Source organism: Sorex fumeus, unplaced genomic scaffold, assembly GCF_029834395.1.
Source record: "Sorex fumeus unplaced genomic scaffold, SorFum_2.1 ptg000035l, whole genome shotgun sequence".
NCBI classification, from domain to species: domain Eukaryota; kingdom Metazoa; phylum Chordata; class Mammalia; order Eulipotyphla; family Soricidae; genus Sorex; species Sorex fumeus.
The window spans coordinates 36,168,359-36,181,811 of record NW_026606092.1 but is presented as its reverse complement, the minus strand read 5'-3'; the positions used below and the strand labels follow the sequence as shown (position 1 = coordinate 36,181,811).

Here is a 13,453-nt window from a genome sequence, read left to right as displayed (position 1 = left end):
ATGTTTTTACTGGTAAATTATTTTTCTAATTTTTCTAAATGCATTGCAAGTGAGTTTGGTAACAAAACATGAAATCTTACAATGGGTGGGGCAGTAGCTTATAATCGGTAAGCATATTTTTAATCACATGTGGAGATTACTAATATGAATTATTTTAAAATTTCCTCTGTGTGGGCTGGAGCGATATTACAGCAGGTAGGACCTTTGCTTTGCATCCAGTGGACCCTGGCATCCCATATGGTTTCCTGATCCCACAAGGAGTAAAGGAATAATTCCTGGCTTCTTTGGCCCAAAAGCCAAAATTCACAAAAGATATATATAGATATAGATATAGATATAGATATAGATATAGATATATATGTGTATGTGTTGTGTGTGCATGTGTGAATATACATGCATACATGCAGATGCATATATATGTATATAGACAAATATAGTAAAAGTAAAGGCCCTCCCGTTGATCATCGATTTGCTCGAGCGGGCCCAGTAACGTCTCCATTGGAGACTTTGTTGTTACTGTGTCTGGCATATCGAATACTCTTGGTAGCTTGCCGGGCTCTCCGAGAGGGGCGGAGGAATCGAACTCGGGTCGGCCATGTTGGCTGCGTGCAAGGCAGACACCCTACCCGCTATTTTTTGAAAATTTGTGCATAAATTATTTTAAATAAATCGGTCTCAGTTTTTATTATCTACAACATGATTGTAATAAATCCAATGCTCTTCTTCGTTTCAATCAGAGTGTGAATCCTCTTTTATGTTTGTTTGTTTGTTTTTTGGTTTTTTTTTTTTTTTTGTGGAGGTGCCGGGGAACAAAACCGAAACCGGGGCCTCATACATGCAAAGCATGTGCATTCCCCGGCACCTCCACCAGAGTGTGAGTCCTCTAAAACTTGTAATTATTAGAGATAAGGTGATAATAGTAGCAAACGCAGCAGTAGTTACAGTATCAATAGTAGCAATGGTAATAGTAACAGTAGTGGTAATAATTCTAAAGAAAAAACAAAAACTATAGTTCTCAATGATTTGTACGGTCGAGGTCAAAGAGTACAAGGGATTAGGTATATGGCTGGCCTTGCACATGGCTGACACCCAACACGGCCATTTGAACATGACTGATTTCAGTTCTGTTCTCAACACAACATATGGTCCCTAGTACATGGTCCCAAAAATAAGCCCTAAGTACATCCAAGTGTGGCTTAAACTACTCTCCTTTACCTGCCAGCATTCCCTTCAAACAATAGCAGAAATAAGGAAATTAAGTGTAGATACGGGGTGAATTTTTCACAGTGGTGTGATATGTCTCAATATGTGACATACATAAATGTGGCATACATAGACAAATTCTTCCAGTACAGACATCATGTTATGCGAAGTCAGAAGAAGGGGGGAAAAAAAGATGATCTCACTTATCTGTGGTAAATGGAATTAACGGGACAAGAGAATGGGCTGGAGATAAGGTGGTTGGTTGGGGATTAAGTACTGAATATCACTGACCTTGGATAAAATATGTGAAGACAGGAGAGAAAGGAACCAATGTGGGGGTGGGGGGGGAGGGAATGAAAGAGTGTTAAAACATTGTATACCTGAAACTGTGTTGTGAACAATGATGACAACAAAAATAGATTACTTAATTTAAAGATAAATAACTGAATTTTAAAAAAAAAACATGGAATAGAATTTTATTTTGAATAGACTTTAAAAGACCTGTTTAAAAACAAGAAAAATTCATATTAAAAGTTCTAGTCTGCAACCAAATTGGAGCGAGCCATCCAGTATGGATATAAAATCATAGACATTTTCTATTGTGATGTCCCTTTAAATCTTAAAGTAGAAATGCAGCTAGGTTCAGTGCAGAGAATATGTTCTAGGACTCCACAGCCTATTGAGCAGTTTTAATGAAGCAACAAAGCATTTTATTATATACTGACAAAGAAAAGATCAAGACTATTTGCATTCGAAAACAAACAAGCACACTGATATGAAAACTGCATCCTGTAATATACGCTATATATGCATGCATACATATACATACATACATATGAGTCTTAAATAAGAACAATAATTACAAAATCCCATAAAAGAGATTCATTTTAAGCAATTTCGTTAAACATATATTTATCGGATGAATGCACTCCTCTGAGGCACTCTCACTGTGTTAAGGACATGCCATGAATTTTTTAACTACTTAATAATGCATTTGCTTCAGGGGTGACTCAGTTTAATAAATCATATAAGTTGCAATAAGTTTTATTACATATTCACATGGAAGGAGATATTCTGATTTCTTTAAGTAGTGCTTTCCTAGCTATTAATAAACTCCTTAATATAATCAAGAGAGAAAATAAGGGGAAAAAAGCATATAATGAAAATATCCAAGGAAATGCATTCAAGGACACCTACAAAATAATGTTTCTTAAGGTCACGGCCACAGATTCATCTTGAAATTTTATGCTACTGTGAAATGACCGGCCTTATAAGGAAAGTATTTATAAATCTTACCACTTCATCAAATTGCAAAATGACCATGAACATTTGTTTTATGTGATATTGCCAGATCCCCTCGCACACTAATAACCCAGCAATTAGCTGAAGGGGGACATCTGGGATTGGATGAAAGTATGTGAACAGACGTGAGGGACATTGGCTAAGAATACAAATGAACATGTGTGGAAAGCTATGGTATTAATTTTCTGGAATATTAAGAACACACATTCCCCAAATCGTGTCTTAATGGATCTAAAAAGTAATCTGAATAGTCAAAAAGTCCTGCCCCAAAATAGAAAAAAAAAACATTTAAGTTTCAAACTGCTCAGAAACCAAAAATGAAGCTGAATATGTGTAATAATGTACTCTACATTTCTTTTTCTGATCAGTGAGAAATCCACTGCTACTACTTGTGTTCATTAAGAATACTTAAATACAGTTTTCATAAGTTTGCTTGGATATTCACTTTCAAAACAAGATTTCACAGATCCCATAATTTTAATACAACTACTAAGAATGAACAATAAGAAAATCTGGAATATAATTCTAGTTTGTTATAATTATATGACCAAGGTAATGAAACCTTTTGGGATTGATGTAAGAGTGCAAAATATATTAGCAATGAATGTGCTTAAGCTCAAATGAAATGAAACAGAGAAGCATGAGGGTAAGATAAAAATGAAGATAAAACCGCCTGGCTTTCTAATTTATTTTTTCCAATGAGTTTAATAAAAATATCGAATTTACACCTTCACTATATTAAAAATTTCAAGATAGCATGACTCAGAAAGGACCCACAAAAATGGCCAATTTGCATTTTTACATCTTGGCTTTATATATGGATCTCTCTCTGTTGAATTCAGCCACCAGGTGTTCATAACTATGATTTATATACAAGTGATCAAGTTACTGAAACAAGAGAACTTTTTTTTATCAAAATTATCTGTTCCTATCAATTATCCACTTTGTTTCCATTTGTATACATTGCAAGTTTATGTATGTATGCATGCAATCATCAATGTACAAACTTTTATTGAGATAACATTGACTTATAACACTATTTATCTGCCAGGTATCTATCACACCATATCTATCACCAAAGGTCTGTTTGTCATCCACCAGCTTTCAATAAATTCTCTTTTCATCACTTTTCCAATCCCTCTCTTCAATCTACTGCCATTATTTTATGTTCTTGAATAAATGTCTGCTTGAAAATTTAGAAACTATAAATTCATTGAAAATCGATGGGATAATATATTTATATTGATATATTAATATGATCCTCTATTCACATTATAGGAGGAACATGTGTTCAAGGACACCTACCAAAAATATAAGTTTGAGTCTTGACAGTTCCTTAATTCACCATTTTTATTTTCTTTTTATCGTGCACTAAGGATAATAGGGGGAAAAGCGGACTGATATGGCAACTGACTTTTATTGATGAGTGACTACAACATCCAAAGCTAATGACCGTGGAAGCAGCCACCTTTTATTGCTTTTTAAACTTTAGGACCCATGTTGGGACAGTAAAATGTTAGCACAGTGGGAACTATTGACATTGTACGATGTTCCTCTCTCTTTCAATGACTGATAATACTACAATAAACAACAAATAATGACAGCCATAATCTTTTACTCACATTCACACTTTATAGATTATCATAAGATAAAAGATCAAAATTCCAGATTTCTATTATAAGAATGTATATGAACTGGCTTGGCTATTGGAAACTTGGTTTAGATGTTGATTTATTTCTAAACATCATTTTACAAATGTTCTGAAGTCAAGCATTAATAATTCATGGAGATTAATATAAACCTTCCACTTGACACTATGTTCAAGAGGTGCCTATGACTTTCAAGATTCTCACATGCGCACACACACACACACACACACACACACACACACACACACACACACATAAAGCGCAGATGCTGACATAACCTTGAAAATTCTTTTTCTATTGGACAAGGACATCTGAAGATGACACTCAAGGGTGAGTACTTCTAGATCACTATCCACACTTTTTTTTAAATTAGAATGACAGAAGTACAAAGTACATTATCATGCATTAAAGAAACTCTCAGTCCTCAAATGATGTTATCTAAAACATTTATTTAGCAGTAAGGCAATTCAAGTATTAGAAAGGTTTATAACACAATATGTGGATGAAAGTAAATGCTTGGCATTGACAAAATCAATTAGCAATAAAAACAAATATTCAGATTGCTATATATATATTTTATAAATTGAATTTTCTTTTTGGGTCACATCCGGCAATGCACAGGGGTTACTCCTGGCTCCGCACTCAGGAGTTACTTCTGGCGGTGCTCAGGGGACCATATGGGATGCTGGGAATCGAACCTGGGTCGACCGCATGTAAGGCAAACGCCCTACCCGCTATGCTATCTCTCCAGCCCCGAGGAATTGAATTTTTAAGAACACTATATATATAATAATCATAGATAAATAAAGTAAACAAACCCACCATTATCAACTCTATAGACAGGAAGATAATAGAAACATATAGACAGGAAGATAATAGAAACATATGGACAACTTAAATTCTATGTAGAATAATACAAAATCATTAAATGAAGAACTGAGTTTTGAGCCATCAATTGCATCTTGCAGAGATTTTTTTTTTTTAATCTAAAAAAGATTTGTAAATACATTGAGCTGGGTTTTAAAATCAGTATTAAGTAAAGGTTAGAGATGGTAGCAACATTTCTAAATGCATACTGGAAAAATAATTTCATGTGCAAAAATGGGCAGTCTTATTAGTGGAATAAAACAGAAAGATGAAGACCTAGAAAGCAGGAGATTTTGTTTGTTTTAATTGTGTGGGCTAAACCCAGAGGTGGTCCAGGATCCTGGGCGAGTCCTGGCAATTCTTGCCGTTGAGGTTTTGAAAGTCTTGAAAGTTACATCAGACACAATAGTACCAAAGATCAAACTACTAGGGTCTGAACTATGAAAGGGTTAGTCATATCCTCAGACACATCAGTTATCTTTGAATTGTTTGTACAGTATTAGGGTTAGCATGAATTGAAATCTGTGTCTCTTCCCCCATATTATTGTAGCTTTGACGTAGCCTACTACATCAGAATGTGACTCTATTTGGACAGAAAATCAGGGATTATTAAAGTAGGCCATGATCAAGTCTGACCATGTCCTTATCGGGAGAAGAAATCTGGATAACAGAAAGAGATCTCAAGGTGCACAGAGGAGTGACAGGTAGTATCAAGACAGGGAGCCATATGCAAACATAGGAGACAGGCTGCAGAGGAAGTCAAGTTTACAGTTTTTCTATGTTAGATTTTTTATCTTCGGAATTGTGAGCATTTATTTTGTTTAAGTTGTTGGATTAGTAGTATGTTTAAGGGAAGTTTAGTTAACTAATGCAGTGGTAACTAATGCATTAGTATACACTGTGCAGAAAGAAAAAAAAAAAACAAAACAAACAAGTTTTGAAACCACGATCATTGTCTTCAATAAAGGTAAAGGAAAACTTTGGGAATTAAATAGCAAGTGGTTTCTTAGTCCATTATCAAAATAATCTTAACTCAATCTTTAATAATATTGTATGGAAATGGTGTAGAATTACTCATAGCATTTTATAACAGATTATCAATATTTTTAACTAAAACCTTTCACATTATAAAATCTTTCACATTAAAAAAAAAGAAAAAAAAAACACTTGTAAGTTCAGTTCCTGAATTTGCCAAGCCCTTTATTTTAGATTTCAAGAACACTGTTATGCTGAGGCAATAATTTCATTTATTTGGGGAATTTGCATTATTTGTGAGGATGTGAAAAGCAGTGTTCAAGTGACCATGAAGCCTGGCCTGATAAGATTCAGCTATTTGTGTAGGGGAATGAACACAAGGGCAAGGTGTGGTGGTTGGGACCCCAGAGGCAGTGAATTACAGTATTCTAGAAATCATGGTTCATGTAGTGTTGAGAAGTGGATCAAGGTTACCCATATTCAAGTCTTGTGCCTTAAATCCAAACCATATCTCCAATCCAAAATGAGTTTTTCTCTTTTATTTTATTTTTTGAAGTGGGGGGACACCTTACAGTGTTTGGGGATTACTCTTGGCTCTGTGCTCATGAATCACTCCTGACGGGGCCTGGATATTATATTGTCTGCTGAGGATTGGAAGAAGATTGTCTGTGTGCAAGGCAAGTGTCTTCCCTACTATACAACCTCTCTGGCCCGGGATTCTCACTATTATTTGAAATATCTACAAATGAACGTTTAACCTCTAGCTTAAGAAGTTTGTAAAACATCAATATTGAGTTTGGAGGAATAGAATAGTCATAGGGGCACCCCATATGATCTCCTGAGCACTGCCAGGAGGAATGTCTAAGCTCAGACCCAGGAGTTAGCTCAAGCACCACCAAATATGGACTCAAAACAAAAGAATAAACAAGGGCTGAGCGATATCACAGAAGGTAGGGAATTTGCTTGCAAGTGGTCAACCTGGATTCAACCTCCGGCATCCCATAATGTTCCTCAAGCACCAGCAGGAGTAATTCCTGAGTGAAGAGCTAGGAGTTACCACTGAACATTATTTTTCCTTTCTAGGTGTTACCCAGAAAGGAAAAAAAAATCATCTTATTTCTTTTAGAATTAGTTCCAAACTTCTTTAGGTGTTTTATATAAACCGGGATACAATTTCTGAATAATAGGACCACATCATCCTCTCTTTATGCCATCAATTCCTTCCTACCATATGAAAGGACTATGTGTACATGTCATTAACTATAAACATTTTTCAGGTGCTAAAATACATCATGTCATATTATCCGTGAACTTTCTTATATGATTAGTACATTGGTCTGAGCACTCTAGCAGTCACCTGAAGTAGGAGAGGTTAGCTCCAATTCAATATTCACCTTCAGTTAGGGCTGCTTAACACTAATTCAAACTTTCTATTTCTAATTTCAATGCTTTTAGAAACCACAATAGATAAAGTCTCAAAACTTAATATGCTTCTTATTAAATCATTTAATAAATCAGACAAAAAGGACATCTCACCCATAAACTGAAAAATTGTATAAAATAATGAGCCACTGGTTTAAAGATGCATAAAAGCCCACAAAACCAGAAAACTGAATATTCTTTAATGCATTTGAGAGACTCCTTTTTCTAAACTTCCAATTAATACTGACATGACATCTTATCAGTGACTAGAGTTGAAGGTTCTGTTATTTTCACAATATTTAAAACACTCATTATTATTAATGTCAAGAATTAAATCTAGGGGCTGGAGCAATAGCACAGTGGGTAGGACATTTGCCGTGCACAAGACCGACCCTGAGTTTGATTCCCTGCATCCCATTTGGTCCCCTGAGCATCGCTAGAGATAATTCCTGAGTGCATAGCCAGGAGTAATCCCTGTGCATTGCCAGGTGTGACCAAAAAAGAAAAATATTTAAAAAGAATTAACTCTATAGAATAACATATTCAAATGTTTGTCATTACAGTATAAATTAAATCTACTGAAGTAATATCTAAGCTATGTTATAACTCAATCAACATATCTATAAAATAGTTTGATCAGCTAATGCATGGTTTTAAAACATTGCTCTGAAAATGATACCTATTACATTCATTTGGAATTTCATTTTCATATAAATATGATTTTCATATATTGAATATATGTAATATACTTAAAGCATAAGTATTATTACACAATGAAAGCACAAAGCTTTCACTGTGTAACTGAAAGTTGAAAATACAGTGCTCAAATATAATAGACTGTTCAATTATTTATATTTTACAGTTGATACATTTTCTTTCTATCAATATACTATCAATGTGAGCACCTCTCCTTAAGATAAACTAGTTTCTCTCAATGAATTCCAGCATAGCTAATAAAACAAAAGTCACCAAATACTAGAGTATCTGTATTTTTTGTTGACACTGTGGGTTTGCCAATCATTTTAGTGAAGAGGGAAAACATTATCTAAAATGTGAGTCCTTGTGTCAACTTACCATTTAACCAAACAAAAATAAAATAGGGAGGTTTATTATGCCAGCCAAAAAAAAAAAGAATATAGTTTCACGGAGTCATGCATGGAATGCTGCGTCTACAAGGGGCAAAGAAACTGGAGAAGACACACTATTTCAGAGATGAGAAGAAGGGCCCACTGATAATTGAACTAGTCCTATCATACAAGCACTTATTGGGGTAATTCAGGTTCCACATAGTCTAAGTCTGTAGTATATGTACCAGGACACTAACATTCCTCTAGCTATTTTTTTCAATTTGGGGGCCACAGCAGGCAATGCTCAAGGCTTACTCGTAGCACTGTACTCAAGAATCACTCCTGCAAGTGCTTGGGGGACCATATGGGATGCCGGAGATCTAGGTCAGCCATGTACTATCACTCCGTGCACCACCCCATTTGGGTATCTTGACTACATCTCTAAATTAAATAAAAATTACCTACATTTTAAAAGGGAGGGGACTGGAGTGATAGCACAGTGGGTAGGGCGTTTGTCTTGCACGCAGCCAACCCCGGTTTGATTCCCTGCATCCCATATGGTCCCTGAGCACCGCCAGGAGTAATTCCTAAGTGCAAAGCCAGGAGTAATCCCTGATCATCCCCAGGTGTGACCCAAAAAGCAAAAAAAAAAAAATGGGAAATGATGGGATTAGTATAAAAATTCTCTAATGCTTTGATTTCTTCATGCATCACTCATCTTGTACTTTTTCCCATTAGTTCAGAAAAGGGAGAGTAAAAACTTCACAGTATCTTTTTGGAGACTCTACTTAAATAGATAAATACTGGACTAATTGGTTACACAACTGTGACAATTTTTATCATACTATTTTGTATTCATATTTTATGTTCCTAGAACACATGAAGATTTTTCAACATATTCCAATATCCTTCATGATCTAAATATTGTGAACCCTGGTGTCTAGATTTACAAGTCATAGATTATATATGTTAGATAATGAGTATAATTATATAATAACAATATTAATATTTATGATGATGATGTTTTTTTTGTCACAGCCAGAAGTGCTTCAGAGATGTTCCTGGCTCTGTATGCAGGAGTCATCCCTCAAAGAGCTCCAGAACCATATGCATGGCTCAGGCTTGATCTGGGTTGTGCTGTTTGCATGAGGAAATCTTTTCTACCTGTGCTATCTCTCAAGCCTGAAGTTAATACACTTATTAAGATGAGAATCCAAGTGTCAAAATTAGATTTATATCAAAATATGTGCACTTAGTCATTTTATACTCCTTTCCAAATTGCTGCCATTTAAATGCTACTATATATTCTTATTGTTCTCATGTTTCCTCAAATTTACCCTCATGTAGCAATCATGGGATAAAATTATCTAAAAGTGCAATTATGGAACCAGAGAAGAATGAAGAGGATGGGGTATTTGATTTTCACAGGGCTGACTCCAGTCTGGTTCCCTGCACAACAGAGAGTAATTATTTCTGTGCACAGCGCAAGCAGTATTCCCTGAGCACAGCCACCTCTGGCTCCCAAATAAACAAACACATACACACAAAGTCAGTCACTCTACAAGATCAATGTAATTGCGTAAGGATGTACATTTGGTTATAACATCTGAGTGGAACAGGGAAGCATTCATATTGATTAAAAGAAAAGTTGTATATAATAATCACAGAGAAATCCTTATTTAGCTTCTACCCCATACATATATTCTTTGAATATTATGACTTAATACATTTTTCTAATGCTTCACATAAAAAATAATGCCAGCAATAAGTCACATGTATGCTAAATGTTTATTTCCACTCTGAGCTCTATGATAATGTCATATCAACATCTGACTATGAAATTTTCATGCATCTGCCCTGCTGAGAAGCCCTCATTCCCATGCTATGATCTTTTTTCCCCTTCAACTTTCATAAAGCATTTTTCTAATGGTACAACAGCAGTTGATATTAGGATTTCAAGCACTTACATAAAAATAAATATAATAAAAAAACTCCTTGAGTGAAATTACTTTATACATTTTAAAATGCTTACATGTTTTTGGGGAATCATGTTCACCACCAAAGAGCAAATAACCTTCAAAGTCAGTTCATAAAATATTAACCTTCCACTGCTCTAATTTGTTTGAATTAATAGAATCTCTGTTCTTGCCAGTGCAGTGTTTGCCAGTGCAGAAATAGGTTTGTTTTCACTGGACATTGTATGTCCCAAACTTTGTTTATTTGTATGCTTGTATGAGCGAGAACATCCAGTATTTTTCTTTCTCATTCTGAATCATGTCACTTAGTACGCTCTCAAGTCCCATCCATGTTGTATCAAATGGGAAGTTTTCATATTTTCTTATAACTGAGAAATATAAAAATATAAGAACTACAACATTGTGGATGCCAAGGAAAGTTGAAAACTGAAAGGCATTATTTTCTCCAATACTAAATTGTACTATAAAACTCTAGTAATGAAAACAGTATGATATTGGAATAAATACCAATAAATACCGTGTACTTTATCCTCTCATCTAATTTTGGGCACTTGTGTTCCGTGCAGATCTTTGCCATTGTTTTAGAACTGCAAGATACCTAAGTTTGCAGCTAGATTTTCTAATTGTTTTGTGGGTTCTGTGGATTTATACCTAGAAGTGGAATGTTGGATGAAAAGGTAGGTCTGTTCGATATTCTTGAGAAATCTAATTTTTCTCTTTCAAGATAAACATATTTATATTCTCTTCAAGAATGAATAAAAATTCCTTCTGCTCTATATTCCTGCTTTCAACTGCTTCTGGTAATTTTGATATTTGTTGTTCTGACTTATAAAAATACATATCTCTGATTTTTTTATTTGTATTACCACAGCAATATTTGAAGATTAAACATTTTTTCCTGTACCTACTAGCAATCTGTATGTATACTCTGCAGAAAAGTTTGGACAGCTCTTATCTACTTTTTTAAATGTTTTTTGGAGACATTACTGGGCCCGCTCGAGAAAATCAATGAACAACGGGAGGACCGTGCTTCTGTGCTTCCGATCTCTTCTTTTAAGTTTGTTTTTATCTTTAAGTAAAAAACAAATATATTGTTTATGCCACATTATATATATATATATATATATATTAGCTATTATCCTTCTGTCAAAAGTATGTTTTTCAAATATCTCCTTCCTTTCAGTAGGATGTCTTCTTGTTTAATTATCATTTCTTTCAAAGTGTAAAATAATTAATCATCGACAAAATCCTGTTGTTTTACTTGACACCAAATTGAATCATTGAAGTTGTCACTGAAATCAATATCATGAAATTCTTTGCTATTTTCTTTAAATGGATGTACATGGGTCTCATACCTAATAAACCTTTAATCAATTTTAGTTAACCATTGTTAGATGATGTGAGGTATAGTTCCAAATCCAATCCTATGTAGATGGTTAATCAGATCTTTTTCAGTAGCATTGGTTAAGGAGGCTTGCATTTGTCTTTTGTTTCACTGTGTATGCAAAGGCTTATTGTTGGGGTATCGATTAATTGACTAGTGTCTATTTTTATTCCAGTACCATACTGTTTTCATTACTAGAGTTTTATAGTACAATTTAATATTGGAAAAAAATTCCTTTCAGTTTTCAAATTTCCTTAGCATTGCCTTTACTATATGGGGTGGGGGGATGATGATTCCATCCTCAATAGTACTTTTGTAGTCCCTTGAAAATCAGCACAATATATATTTTTAATTTATAGGTTACTTATTGGAGTGCAAAAATTAAATTAGGACAACTATGACAAAAGGTATTAACTATGAAGATAGGGAGAATAAATATCTGAGGAGCAGTCAATAACTGATGGATTTATTTTGAAACTCAGAAAAAGGACTTGAATTCTTCAAATTGCATTTTTGTTTACAAAGGGCACTTAGATTTCAAACGTTATTGAGATCTTCCTTTAAAATACATTTTTAATGTTTCTATATACCATGTACACAGTATGAATTTTTAGCACTTGAGTTATTTGTTTAGGAAGAAATAAGTATTTATTTCATTGATCAAATATGACCATTATTCTAACTCAGCATTAAATTTGAGCACTAAAGGAAATATTAAGCATGTAGCACTGTAGCACTGTCCTCCCGTTGTTCATCGATTTGCTCGAGTGGGCCCAGTAACATTGTGAGACTTGTTACTGTGTTTGGCATATCGAATATGTCAAGGGTAGCTTGCCAGACTTTGCCGTGCAGGTGAGATACTCTCGGTAGCTTGCCAGGCTTTCAGAAAGGGGTGGAGGAATCGAACCTGGGCCAACTGGGTCAGCCACACGCAAGGCATATGCCTTACTCGCTGTGCTATCGCTTTAGCCCTACGAAGCATGTAGACATAGAAAAAGCATATAATTTAAGAAATAAATGGAACACTTATTTAAATCAAGCAAAGCATAAATACAAAGCAGTATCAAAAGAAACGAGATCACTTCATAGTTAATTTCCATCACAGAGACACTAAGAGACAGTTGTGCAATTCAGATGCAGCTGTATAATACATGCAACTTATCATCAACAGAAATGTCAGATCCTCTTTGGCAGAAATTACCCGTTGGTTAACATGTAATTATTACAGGCTAAAAATATACTTTGTGGAAATAATATCAGCTTAGTTTTATTTCCTTTGATGATTATATTTCAGAATGGTGTTTTTGTGTAGTCAACAGTCATCAAAGGGGACATAAACATACCGCTAAAAGTTGCCTTTGAGGGACCAAAGTGATAGTAGCGTGCTTGCCTTACACTGAGCTTACTAGGTACAATTCTTATATGGCCATTTGATTCCACCAGCAGTGCTCTCTGATCACAGTGAGGTGTGGCCAAAACAAAACAAAACAAAATAAAAAAAGAGGTTTCCTTTGCCCTAATTTCAACTAAAAGGCAAATACTTCATCCTACTTATAATATATGGAACAAGAGTACCTAAACTTTTCTAGCACTGCAATAGAATGAGAG

General features: G+C 34.7%; 1 protein-coding gene across 2 annotated transcripts in view; it reads right to left on the bottom strand.

Annotated features, from left to right (window-relative positions):
• The window catches only part of DPP10 (dipeptidyl peptidase like 10), a 671,828-nt gene that overhangs the window by 426,192 nt on the left and 232,183 nt on the right, over positions 1-13,453 (bottom strand). The window lies entirely within an intron of this gene.